General features: G+C 45.1%; 1 protein-coding gene across 12 annotated transcripts in view; it reads right to left on the bottom strand.

Moving 5' to 3' along the window:
* STAU2 (staufen double-stranded RNA binding protein 2) overlaps window positions 1-12159 on the bottom strand; it is a 230194-nt gene extending 218035 nt beyond the window's left edge. For 6 of the 12 annotated variants that reach the window (XR_012666950.1, XM_075125104.1, XM_048840956.2 and 3 more), the window contains exon 1: window positions 11589-11678. The gene's annotated coding sequence lies outside the window, so the exon portion shown is untranslated. Of the gene's footprint in view, window positions 1-9203; window positions 9309-10351; window positions 10503-11588; window positions 11679-11991 lie in introns of those variants that run through there. The other 6 variants (XM_075125105.1, XM_075125108.1, XM_075125115.1 and 3 more) reach the window with 5 other exon arrangements.
* Window positions 12160-12529: the final 370 nt, after the last annotated feature.

Here is a 12529-nt window from a genome sequence, read left to right as displayed (position 1 = left end):
TAATGCCATATTTTATATAGAGTGCCACTTTCCCTGATTTTTTTGCCCCCTTGATCCTTCCTAAATAGATTATAACCATTGATTTTAACAATCCCTGGATAGACCAGGGATCGGCAACCTTTGGCATGTGGCCTACCAGGGTAAGCCCCCTGGCAGGCCGGGCTGGTTTGTTTACCTGCCACATCCGCAGGTTCGGCTGGTCACGGCTCCCACTGGCCAAGTGTCGCCGCTCCAGACCAATGGGGGCTGCGGGACCTGGAGGAGCCATATGCTGTATATAAGTTATAACCACTGTACATTTTGTTTTTACTATCATCGTGTTAAATATAGCAGCTTATTTTGGGATGATGGGACATGCAGTTCTGCATTTAATTTTAGAATAGTTTCTAATTCAACCCTTACCATTCTGTCAAAGTAACAGAAACAAAAAATAACAGTTTAAAAGGGTTTGACTTCAAGTAACAGTAAGCAGTGGCTAAGTAGGATTACTTAATGTAGCTTTTTTATATTTGTTTTAAATCCTCAAAACTAACAAATTATGCATGAGGCCAGTGTATGTAAATGTTTATTCTTATCACTTATCCTGAACTCCCTTTTCCACTCCCTCCATTTGTTTGCTTCATTATCTTGTTGTCTCCTGCCTTAATTAAGGCTCTGATCCTAGAAGCTGATCCATACAGAACCCCCCTGATTTCACATGTATAACATACTCCTTGGTTGGCTTGGTGCCCTTGTGATTAGCACACCTAGTGCTGTCTCCCACTGGGTAGGTCTTGCAGTGCTGGTCCTCCTTTAATCAGAGGTGTGTGAGGTGGATGGGTGGTTTGAATCCCTCCTGTAGTAAGGGCAGTGGCAGGGGAGCCCAGGCCTGCCCATTCCACTGGGCTCTGACCTCGGGCCCTACGAGGGTCAACAGCGGCTGGCCCCCAAAGGTGCCCTCGGAGTTATCCTCCTTGGGGCACCTCCTCCTGCTCTTTTTCTCTCCCAGCTTCCAGTCCAAGATAAGGTGAAAAGAAAGAAAGAAAGAAAGAAAAAAAAAAAAAACTGTCAGCTCCACCCAAATTCAGCATATAATCTTATTACTTCAGGGAGGCTTCTCCAGCACCCTTGTCAGGACCCTTCAGGATAGCTCTGTCCTCCTCTCCCACACCTTCCTCTTTCTGAGCTGGGCTGCTCCCTTTTCATCCCCATCTCCAGTTAGATCAGTGGTTCTCAAAGTATTTACCATTGTAGGCCACATCTGCAGCTCGCTCTTTGTTATATGGGACACATCTACACAACATATATACTAGCTCTATGGCCCCGACGATGTCACAGGGGCTGCAGTTGTGTGCTGACTGGGCTGCAAGCGGGCCATAGGTTGACAACCGCTGAGTGAGAACATACTCTGCAGCCTGGAGGGATGGCACTATCTGGGCACAGTACTGTCCTTTAAACCCTTCCAACCTAGTGTGGGGTTCGTATACATCACAGCATGGAATAACTTGCAGGATTAGAGCCTTACATCATAAGATTTTGGCATAGGTCTTTCTATATATTTGTGCAGTGCCCAGTACAAGGGAGCCCTGATCTCACTGGAGACTCTGCGTGCTCTCTCAATACAAATAAGTAAATAAATAAAAGGTGGCAAATAAAATTAGGCTTAACAAGTGTTTCACTTTAATTGACTAACATTTCTGAAGCATGAGAAAAAAATATCCCTACATATTTTAATTTGGAAAATATTTTAATTTGGACAACCATTAGACTACTAAAATACATGTTAACATGGCACTAACTGATACTGTGGAAAAACTGACAATGTGAACCAATGTTCAAATTAAAGGAGGTTGGAAAGATTTCTCTACTGAAACGTACCATTTGCATAGTGCTAAACCAATCCTGCCATAGATGTCTTTTTAGCTCTAGCTCAAAAGAGAACTTCTGAAGAGGAAATGTTATGCCTTGGGAATGGCACCAGATACAATTGTGGCAGAAAATTTTCCACAAGGACTGAAATTTAATTCAAATTCTGTTTAGTGCCACATTATACCACCAGATTTACACCACAGAGATCAAAACTAAAGGTAATTTTTACTTTTAGGGGTTAAACAGCAGCACCTGCACTTAACAGAGAATCCATTTATATACTCTAATGTTCTAAAATAGGAAATACACTGTTTCCCACCCAAAGCGGAATGGGTGTGTGTAGGGTAGCTAGCCAGAACACCAAATCATACTGTACCTTCCAAAAAAGTAGATCAGAAGGGAAAATTTTAAGGATAGTATTGTTCACAGGGAAACTAATTTCTGCTCTTCAGAATACTCCTTTGTGTGGTCAGTTGGCTGGCTAGACATGGGTTTTTTATGTAAGACTTTTCATTTCAATTAAGAAATTCAATAGCAAAATAATAATTTGCATTTACACAGCAACTTTCATCCAAATAATTCAAATATTTTTCCAAACATTAATTGAATCAGCCTCACAACATATCTGTAAACCAAAATAGTATTTTACTCATTTTACATTAAAGCTCAGAGGGGTTAAGTGATTTAAAGGCTAAAAAACAAGTGAAAGGCAGAAGCAGGAATAGAATTCAGCAATTCTAACTCCTAGGCCCTCCTCTGCCCATTAGATCACAATGCCTCTCTAGCACTGTCATAAATATAAAGGGAAGGGTAAACCCCTTTGAAATCCCTCCTGGCCAGGGGAAAGCTCCTCTCACCTGTAAAGGGTTAAGAAGCTAAAAGTAACCTCGCTGGCACCTGACCAAAATGACCAATGAGGAGACAAGATACTTTCAAAAGCTGGGAGGAGGGAGAGAAACAAAGGGTCTGTGTCTGTCTGTAGTCGTCTTGGCCGGGGATAGACCAGGAATGGAGTCTTAGAACTTTTAGTAAGTAATCTAGCTAGGTATGTGTTAGATTATGATTTCTTTAAATGGCTGAGAAAAGCATTGTGCTGAATAGAATAACTATTTCTGTCTGTGTATCTTTTTTGTAACTTAAGGTTTTGCCTAGAAGGGTTCCCTATGTTTTTGAATCTAATTACCCTGTAAGATATCTACCATCCTGATTTTACAGGGGGGATTTCTTTATTTCTATTTACTTCTATTTTTTATTAAAAGTCTTCTTGTAAAAAACTGAATGCTTTTTCATTGTTCTCAGATCCAAGGGTTTGGGTCTGTGGTCACCTATGCAAATTGGTGAGGCTTTTTATCCAACATTTCCCAGGAAAGGGGGGGTGCAAGTGTTGGGAGGATTGTTCATTGTTCTTAAGATCCAAGGGTCTGGGTCTGTAGTCACCTAGGCAAATTGGTGAGGCTTTTTACCAAACCTTGTCCAGGAAGTGGGGTGCAGGGTTTGGGGAAGCATTTTGGGGGGAAAGACGCATCCAAACAGCTCTTCCCCAGTAACCAGTATTAGTTTGGTGGTGGTAGCGGCCAGTCCAAGGACAACGGGGGGAATATTTTGTACCTTGGGGAAGTTTTGACCTAAGCTGGTAAAGATAAGCTTAGGAGGTTTTTTTCATGCAGATCCCCACATCTGTACCCTAGAGTTCAGAGTGGGGGAGGAACCTTGACAAGCACCCAAGAATGCAATGTGCATTTGAAATACTACCTGAAGTCTGCTGGATCCTTAAGTAATTAACAGATAACAATGCTAGATTAATATATTAATATCTCTCAATGTCCTTCCGCAATTATGTTCCTTTTATGTAATGGAAAACTAGCCAATTTTTCTCACAATGGCAGCCTGAAATTTCAAAAGAAAATCAAAAGTCTATGTAGAGAAAAACAGAGGTAGAGGAGGTGATTAATTATTACATAAACATTACAAAATCCAGACTTCCAAGATGAGCAAAATGGGGAGAGGAGCATTTGTTTATTCGTTTAAATTGTTTCACAACATGTGATAGCAAATACAATAGAATGGAAGCAGTTTATCTAACAAGTGAGATAATTTTTCAGTATTTTGTAGTACGTAGCATAAAGGTCAGCATAAAGGCAGATATTTGGCATACAAGCATTTTGGTTCTGGTAGGACACTTAGGCTGCTGTGACACACTATGGGTAACTTATATGGAGAATATGCATGTCAGGCCTCTTACATGCATGATATATGCAATACTAGAGTTGTAAACCCTGCATAATTCTGATATGCTGAAATGTATATCAGCTGATATACCTTTGTTAAAGCTGATGGGCAGCTAAACACCCTTTATTCAGCTGAATGGAAGAAGTAATTAAGATCATTTATGGAGAAAGACAGCAGAAGACAATGGAAGCCACCACCCAAAGCAGTAGGCCACATGCAAGGTTGATCAGCAGCTAAGCCATGTTGGCAGAAGGGTTTCCCTGGAGACTGACTGAAATGTTGGGGCATTGACTGGCTGTAGCTGTGTGTGTGGGCGGCAGAAGGGCAGGAAGACAATAAGAAAAAGTGAACAGAAAGGGTGAGCAGTCATCATGAGTATGGCCCTTAGAGGGAACAGAGGGAGGGCTCTTTGGGAGACTAGACTGGCTGCAAAGGCAGGCTTGGAAACGGCAAGCCAGGAAACTGCCCACTCTTATGTGTTCCTTCTGTATTCAGGGAAACAGGACTTTATGTACATTCTTTGTAAATAAACATGATTGAACCAAATACCTAACTCATATTATCAACCTCCCCCCTAGTTAAAGCAACCCAAATATTGGCTAACCACTTGAGCCAAAGGGACAATAATACTAGATATTTCACAGAATTATATATCTGCTTAATTTTCATTGTACCTTTAAATGCATGCTGCCAACTCCTTCTAGCAGTAAGTTACCATGGAAAGTAGGAGCCCAGTCCTCCAGGTACTGAGTGCCCTCAGCTCCCCTTGACCTTGCACAAGGCCCTCAGCAACGCATAGAAAAAGGTCCTATGGACCTGGAAGCTCAAAAGAGATGTATATAAGATAGCTAACTAAGAAAAAATGTGACCCAAACCAGATGATATTGCCATCCTATGGGGCCCTTTCCAACTCATTTTATTCCAGCATGTGACAGCTCCCATAGCAAATATAAAACAAGCTTTCCTCCAGTCAATAGCAGGGCTTAAAAAATCCAATCACCTACTCACAGTAGCCTGTGGAAAACTTATTTTTTCAACCTGTGAACAGGCAGCACCAGTCCCCCTTCCCCGCTCACAGATTTTGAAAGCAGCTGCACTGTGAAATTAACAAGACTAGTCAGTTTCACGACTACCATTCAGAACTACACAGTGACCACAAATGTGGTCACTTCACTGCCTTTTTCCAGCAAGCAGGGATAGCAGGGTAAACTATGCTTCTCAGTAGGGCTTTGGCCCTGGACTCTTCAATGGTATCTCTGCCCTCCTTTTCATACCTGTCTCTAGGTAGTAGGTTTAGTCCTCCATCAGGTCAGAGTCTGGTAAATTTATTCAAACTATGATTCTACACAGCACTAAGATTCCCGCGTGTTAAAATATGACAGAGAAAATTAGTTAAAAGGTTATGGGAATATGGCAATCCTGGGGCTGCTAAATAAAAGGATATTGGTATAGATACCCCCTACTTAACCAAAGGAAAAGATGCAACACATCACAGTTGGGTACGCTGTAATATTGGGCTGCAGAATTCAGTATTTGGAAGCATTCTACTTATAACATGATTAATACACTAACAGATCCCTAAGTTACTCTTGGGGTAAAGTATGCACCAGCCATGCCTGCCTCTTACAGCCATGCACAGCTGGCACACACTTTTCTGTTTTCATTATGTTCTGATCCTAGTATTACACGGCCGTAAGTAGCTTTCTCGTATTGGTCCATAGTTGTGACGAGTGAAATTATTTTTTCTAAATACTGTCCAAGATGATGCCTGGTAAGACTATTTTTCAGATTCTCCACTGAAGCTTTGATCTTTCAGTATAAACATAAGTGTACTTCAGATAAGACTGTTCCCAGTTAAGAACACAGTCAACTTTAAAGAAAACCTATCTGTTCTCAGAACTGAACAAAGTAACTTGAACTATTAGCAAAAGTCCTACGTCTAGTTTATACTTATAACTATTTCAGTTATGGGTGTGATTTTACCAAAAGAGTTATACTAGTAAAAGCCCTAGTGTGCATGCAGTTTCACATATGTAAGATTTAGATTTAAAAAACAAACTAACTAGAAATATACAAAATTAACATGTAACACATTAAATTGATTAAAAGCTGGCTAATTAATAGATCTCAAAATCTAATTGTAAATGGGGAAACACTGGCTCTTGGCCGACACTATTTAACATTTTTTTATTAATAATCTGAAAGAAAAAATAAAATCATCAGTGATAAAGTTTGAACACTCCCCTTACAATGTGTATGATAATCAAGGTGGGCCTTCTCCCCACCCCCCAAAACCCACTTACCAACTTACCAACAGGAGAGTGGGTTTTGGGGGGTGGGGAGAAAACCTGGATTTGTGCTGGAAATGGCCCACCTTGATTATCATACACACTGTAAGGAGAGTGATCACTTTAGATAAGCTATTACCAGCAGGAGAGTGGGGTGTGGGGGGGGGGGGGGGGAGAGAACCTTTTGTAGTGATAAACACCCATTTTTTCATGGTCTGTGTGTATAAAAAACATTTTCCGTGTTTTCCACAGTATGCATTCGATGAAGTGAGCTGTAGCTCACGAAAGCTTATGCTCAAATAAATCGGTTAGTCTCTAAGATGCCACAAGTACTCCTTTTCTTTTTGAGTCTATAAGTATCTACATGGGGAACAAATACTTAATAATGGGCTCCTCAATATAGCAGAGAAATGTATAAAGATACAATAGCTGGAAGTTGAATGTTAGCTAAATTCAGATTGGAAATAAGGTGTAAATTTTTAATAGTGAGAGTATAATTAACCCTTGGAATTTAAAAATTCTGGTGGATTCTCCATCATTGACAATTTTTAAATCAAGACTGGATGTTTTTCCAAAAGATAAGCTCCAGAAATTATTTTTTGGGAAGTTTTCTGGCCTGTGTTATACAGGAGGTCAGACCAGATGATCACAATGATCCCTTCTGTCCTTGGAACCTATGGTATAAACGTGACATATGGTATAGTCAGCGTGGCATAAAGCACCTGTATACCAATATAATTCCATCTACACTAGGGAGATATACTGCTTTAACTATAATTGTGTAGTTAGAGGTACAGCGTTCTAGTGTAGGCAAGCCCGAAATATGAGACCAGCTGACCAATCTGATGAATGCCCAAACAACTCTGGAATTTTAATTTGCAAAACCCTCAACCGCTTGATTTGTGAACATAATACAGTTTAAAAAAAAAAAAAAAAAAAAACAACCACCCCAAGAGGCATGGTTAGGTAGTCTGAACACAGGACTGGGAATCAGTAACTCCAGTGTTCTGATTTTAGAGCTAACATCTCACTCTGTGATTTTAAGCAAGTCAGTAAATCTCTTTGCCTCAGTTTTTCCATCTGTAAAAGGAAGACAATTTGAACCTCCCTCAGAGGATTGTGAGTAATAACATTTTTAAAGTGTTGTGAATATAAAATGTTCAAAGAATTGTTATTGGCCAAGGAAAGTGAGGCCTAATACTCAACTCTATGGCATTTCTCATTGTCTTTTATTGATATGAAACTGATTAAACAATGAAGAGAAGAAGAGCAGCAGATTAGATGATTTAACAATAAAATATAGGCTTCGTGGCACCATTCTGTAAAGTTGCTACAGGTTATGAGACAATGTTACTGTCCTTCTGATTACCACCTGCCAGCTCAGCCTACATAAGCAACGAAGTATGCGACCCTCCAGTCATATACAAATGCTGGAAAATATTTGGTCTACAACTCATAAAACCTGCTTCAAAATTACATTAGATATTTTAGAAAGATAAAGTTTTTGGCAGAAAAGCATCAAAGGATTGCAAGTGTACACTTTTATTTAACAAACTAGAGTAGATTTCTTCTTTTCAAAGACAAATTTATAGTCATAGTTCAGGCAGGTCAACACAAACGATCTAGAGGGAATATGACAGGTGCTGTATTTTCTAGTGGTTAGACCAGCAGCCTTAAAATCCAAAGATCTGGCTCTGCCACCGATTCATGGTGTAACCTTGGGAAGTTCACTTACTATTCCACTTTATAAATAAAGACTTAGTACCTGATTCATGTCCCATATTTATATCAGTATAAGTCAGGAGTAAGTCCACTAAAGTCAACAGAGTCACATTTATAAAACTGGGAAGATAGGAAAAATCAAACCTATGGTCTCTGCCCCCAAATAACAGTCTAAGTGAGTTATGCCATTGATTTAGTATGTTAGCTTGGGGCATGTCACTTAACTTTTCTGTGTTTCAGTTTTTTCAGGTGTAAAACTGGGTTAACAATTCATCTTTGTAAACCACTTTCAGATTTCAGGATGAAAGATTACTCAAATACATGCTGCTATTAATTATTATTATTATTATTATTATTCAAACAACTGTTGGGAGATTGAGTTACTCAGATTGGTACACAGATATATAAAGCCTTTCACAGACCGACAGTCTGAATCTAGCACAAATTGTTTATGTTTATGCTAGATTCCAATTGCTTATGTTACATGAAGTGGTGGCATCAATCCAGTACATAGTGACCAATAGCCACATTACTGTTGGATATCTCCACAGAGAGCACTCAATGAGCATGAGGTCCACTGTAGTGGATCCCTTCAAAGCACAGTTAAGATTCATTAACTGGGCAGCACTGGAAATCTAGCACTGCTGCCAGCTCTCCTTAAGTAAAGCACATCTGGCACCTTTCATAAGCACTACAGTAACACAAAAACCTGATCAGCAAAAAAAGGCTTTGTCTACACTAAGAAAACTTTTACTGGTATATTAATGCAGTTATACAGAAGCAAACCCCTTAATGCACTGCACCAGCACAGAGCAGAGTTTACCTTGCTGCAGCTTAATCTAGTAACGCATCAGAGATACAGCAGCATAAATCCACCTTGCATCATCTTACTCATGTAGTATGTACTCACTTACGTACTTACACCTGTGAAAATTTCCTTCATGGAAGCAGAGCCTAGCAAGTGTATAGTGATTTCTGTACATTCACCACTGACAGCTCTCTACAGCATAGAGGCCTACATTTCTAACCCTAATAACAGCAAAGCAAACCCTCCAAATGTGACCCAAAGAAACAGAGTTTCCTGTGAGGAAGAGTATCACTGACTTCCCCATGTACCTCCATTTTCAGGCTAGCTGCACTGCAGGGAAATTCACCCTCAGAGGACAACAGGCAGTGTCTTCATGAGTAGGTCTTCACAGAAGTCCGACCAGTAGAGGGTGCCTGGGAAAAAACACCCTCTGCTAAGATGTTCTAGACCACGGGTGGGCAAACTATTTTTCCTGAGGAGCACATCTGGGTATGGAAATTGTATGGCGGGCCATGAATGCTCACAAAATTGGGGGTATGGGATGGGGTGCAGGTGGGGCAGGGGTTTTGGGGTGCGGGCTCTGGTGCAGGGCTGTGGATGAGGAGTTTGGGGGTACAGAAGGGGGCTCCAAGCTGGGATCAAGGGGTTCAGAGGGTGGGAGGGTGATCAGGGCTGGAGCAGGGATCAGGAAACACTTACCTCAAGCATCTCCCAGAAACCGTGGCATATACCCGCTCCGGCTCCTACGTGGAGGCACAGCCAAGGGGCTCTGTGCGCTGCCCTGTCCACAGGCACCGCCCCGCCACTCCCATTGGCCGGAAACCACAGGCAATAGGAGCTGCAGGGGCGGGGCTTGAGGCTGCAGCAGCATGCAGAGCTCCCTGGCTGCCCTTTTGCATAGGAGCTGGAGTGGGGATATGCCAGCTGCTTCCCGGGAGCCACGCAGAGCCATGGCACATGCAGAGCGGGGCAAGCCTCCTACCCTGCTCCCCGGCGGGAGCTCGAGGGCCAGATTATAAGCTCTGATGGGCTGGATGTGACCCGAGGGCTGTAGTTTGCCCACCCCTGTTCCAAACACATCTCCTCCCAAGTTAGTGGTGGCAACTTTCCAGTCTAGGATGACCATATTTCCCAAAAGGAAAATGGGACACCAAATGGAGCTAGCCCAAGCCATCTCACCCCACCCGCGTGGGGCTGGCATCACTGCTCACCAGAGCCCTGCCTGCTGCCCGCGAGGCTGGGGCTGGTGTCGCTGCTCACTCAAGCCCTGCCTGCCCCCCCCCCCCGCCTGAGGGGTTGGCACCCCCGCTTCCCCTCTCACATTCCTCCACACCACACTTTTTTTGACAAAAGTAGGCATTTGATCAGTTGGCAAGAACTATCAGGAAAAATGCCCACTTTTGCCAAAAAAGTCAGGGCTTAAAAAAGGGACTGTCCCAGCCAAAATAGGACATACGGTCTGCACACCAGCTCAGGCCCCCAACAAAGCAAGTTTGTGAGGGCTTTGCACTGCTGTCATCATGGTTGACTTTTCTTCCACTGGGGACTCCAAAGCCGGAATTACATTGGCAGAAGTCTGAGTAACTTGGGGCTGAAGCCCAACAGCTCTTAAAAAAAAGAAAAGGAAAAAAAAAGTGAAATCCCCTCCTGATCTCTGGTAGTATTGACTCCTAACCTAACTATGCAACACAAATGTCAGTGTTAACTATTTTACTGTGAATCATGTTATAGGAGGATAAACACCTATCTATTCTGACACCATGGGAAAGTTTAGACTTGTTAGGAAAGTTTAGGATTGTAGGTGAAGTCTAAGTACAGTAGCACTTTACTTTGAATCTATTGTGCAATCAATATAGCATACAAATAATATATTGCAAGGCTTTTTGTATCATTCCAAAGCACCAGTTTAATATGGTATTTTAAAATCTGTCTTGAACCTTGGAAAACAGATTAGCTAATGATCTTTTATAAGGAAGTAATCTGAATCATGCTGTAGTGAAATGTGGTAGTGATAGAGCTGAAAAGGCCACAATGAAAAAAGAGGCATGCTTTGGCCATAGAAAACTACTTCACAAATTTAACACAGGCCTGATGCAATATGCAGCCAATCCGCGATTCGAGTGGTACTTCCACAGTAAATAATCAGTCTCCTATCTTACCCCCCCCCCCACACCAGCTGTAATAGCTGAGCTGCTATTCAGCGCCGGGCAGCTAAAATCCGAGGCATTTCACTTGAGAGAGGTCTGAGTCGGGAGGCCGGTTGGGAAAGGAGCTACATCAACCGGTGCATCTGCCGGGGGCGGGGAGGCTGCAGCATCGCCCCCCTCGAGAGGCGCGGGGAGCCCCGCGGGCAGGGGCTAGACATGGCGGGGGGGGGGAGGCGCGATCCCCTGAGCCCAGCTCACCGCTGGGGGCCCCATGGGGGCCCCATGAACGCCCTGCGCCCTGCGGGCGGGGAGCAGCGTTTACCAAGCAGGGCGGAGGCAACAGCTCCTGCCCTGCCCGGATCAGCGCGGTGGGGCCGCGGTGTGACCCGGGGCGGGGCCGGCAAAGCCGCCTGCCCCTCAGGCCGTCCCCCCGCGCCCGGGGCCGTCGCCGCCGCGAGGGCGAGGTCCCTCAGCACAGGAGGCCGCTGCCTCGCCTCTCCCCGGGCGGGGGGCGGGGGCCCGGCCGCCCCCCGCGGGCCCGGTTACCTGGTTCCCGGGAACACTTTGGAGACGCTTCCAACATCGGCAAACACTAAAGAGAACTGACCCCGCCGCGGCCGCCGCCGGCCCCAACCACTCCGCCCCCAACCCCCGCGCCCGCCGCCGGCCCCGCCGCCTGCCCCCGCGCCTGCCGCCAGGGCCCCCGCCCCCGTGGCCCGCCTCCCCAAGGCCGCTGCCGCTCCCTCGCGGCCCCCGAACCCCGGCGGGGAGGCGCCCGGCGCCCCGCTCCCCCCCGCTGCCGCAGCGCGAATGGCCCCGTCCGCATCCTTTCCCCTGCGCCGCGCCGGCCTGGCGGGCCGCAGCCAGCGCCCCCTAGCGTCAGCTCCGCGCAGCGCAGGGACCGCAGCAGCGGGGGCCCCGCTCGCTGCAGCCGCCGTTCCCGACTCACCCCAGGGCCGGGCCCAGCCGGCCGGAGAGCGCCCCGGGGGCCCTGCGCCCTGCTCGTGCCCGGCGTCAGAGCCGCTGGGCGGGGCACGACACACGGCCCCCGAGTTGGGCCAGCGCGGCTCCCTGGCTGTGGGGCAGGGGCCGCTGTGCCCGGGCCTCCGGGCTCACGCAGCCACCATTTCGCCACGTGTGGCCTTTAAAGCAGGGCTCCCAATCGAGTCAGAGCCTGGGCTACGTCCGCCTCTCCCCACCTTATGCTAAACAAGGGGGCCCCTGGTTCCTAGGGGCAGGAACAGCCGCATGGGCCTGTCTGCGCAAAAAAAAAAAAAAAAAAAGTGGTGTAAGTAATGCAAGAAAACACCTGTGACTAGATTCTGGAGGCAGCCAGGGCTTTCCTGCCTGCAAAACATTATTACCCCCTTGCTAAGTTACTCAGGAGGGCCTGTGCCACTGCTGTTTGGTTTGCATAACAACATTTGACGAAATTTTGATTAGCAATAAGTGTTTGAAAATTTCACAGCATGGGACTTCCTACAAAA

This window comes from Caretta caretta, chromosome 2, assembly GCF_965140235.1.
Source record: "Caretta caretta isolate rCarCar2 chromosome 2, rCarCar1.hap1, whole genome shotgun sequence".
NCBI lineage: Eukaryota > Metazoa > Chordata > Testudines > Cheloniidae > Caretta > Caretta caretta.
The sequence above is the reverse complement of the archived record's forward strand: the minus strand, read 5'-3'. Positions and strand labels throughout refer to the sequence as shown.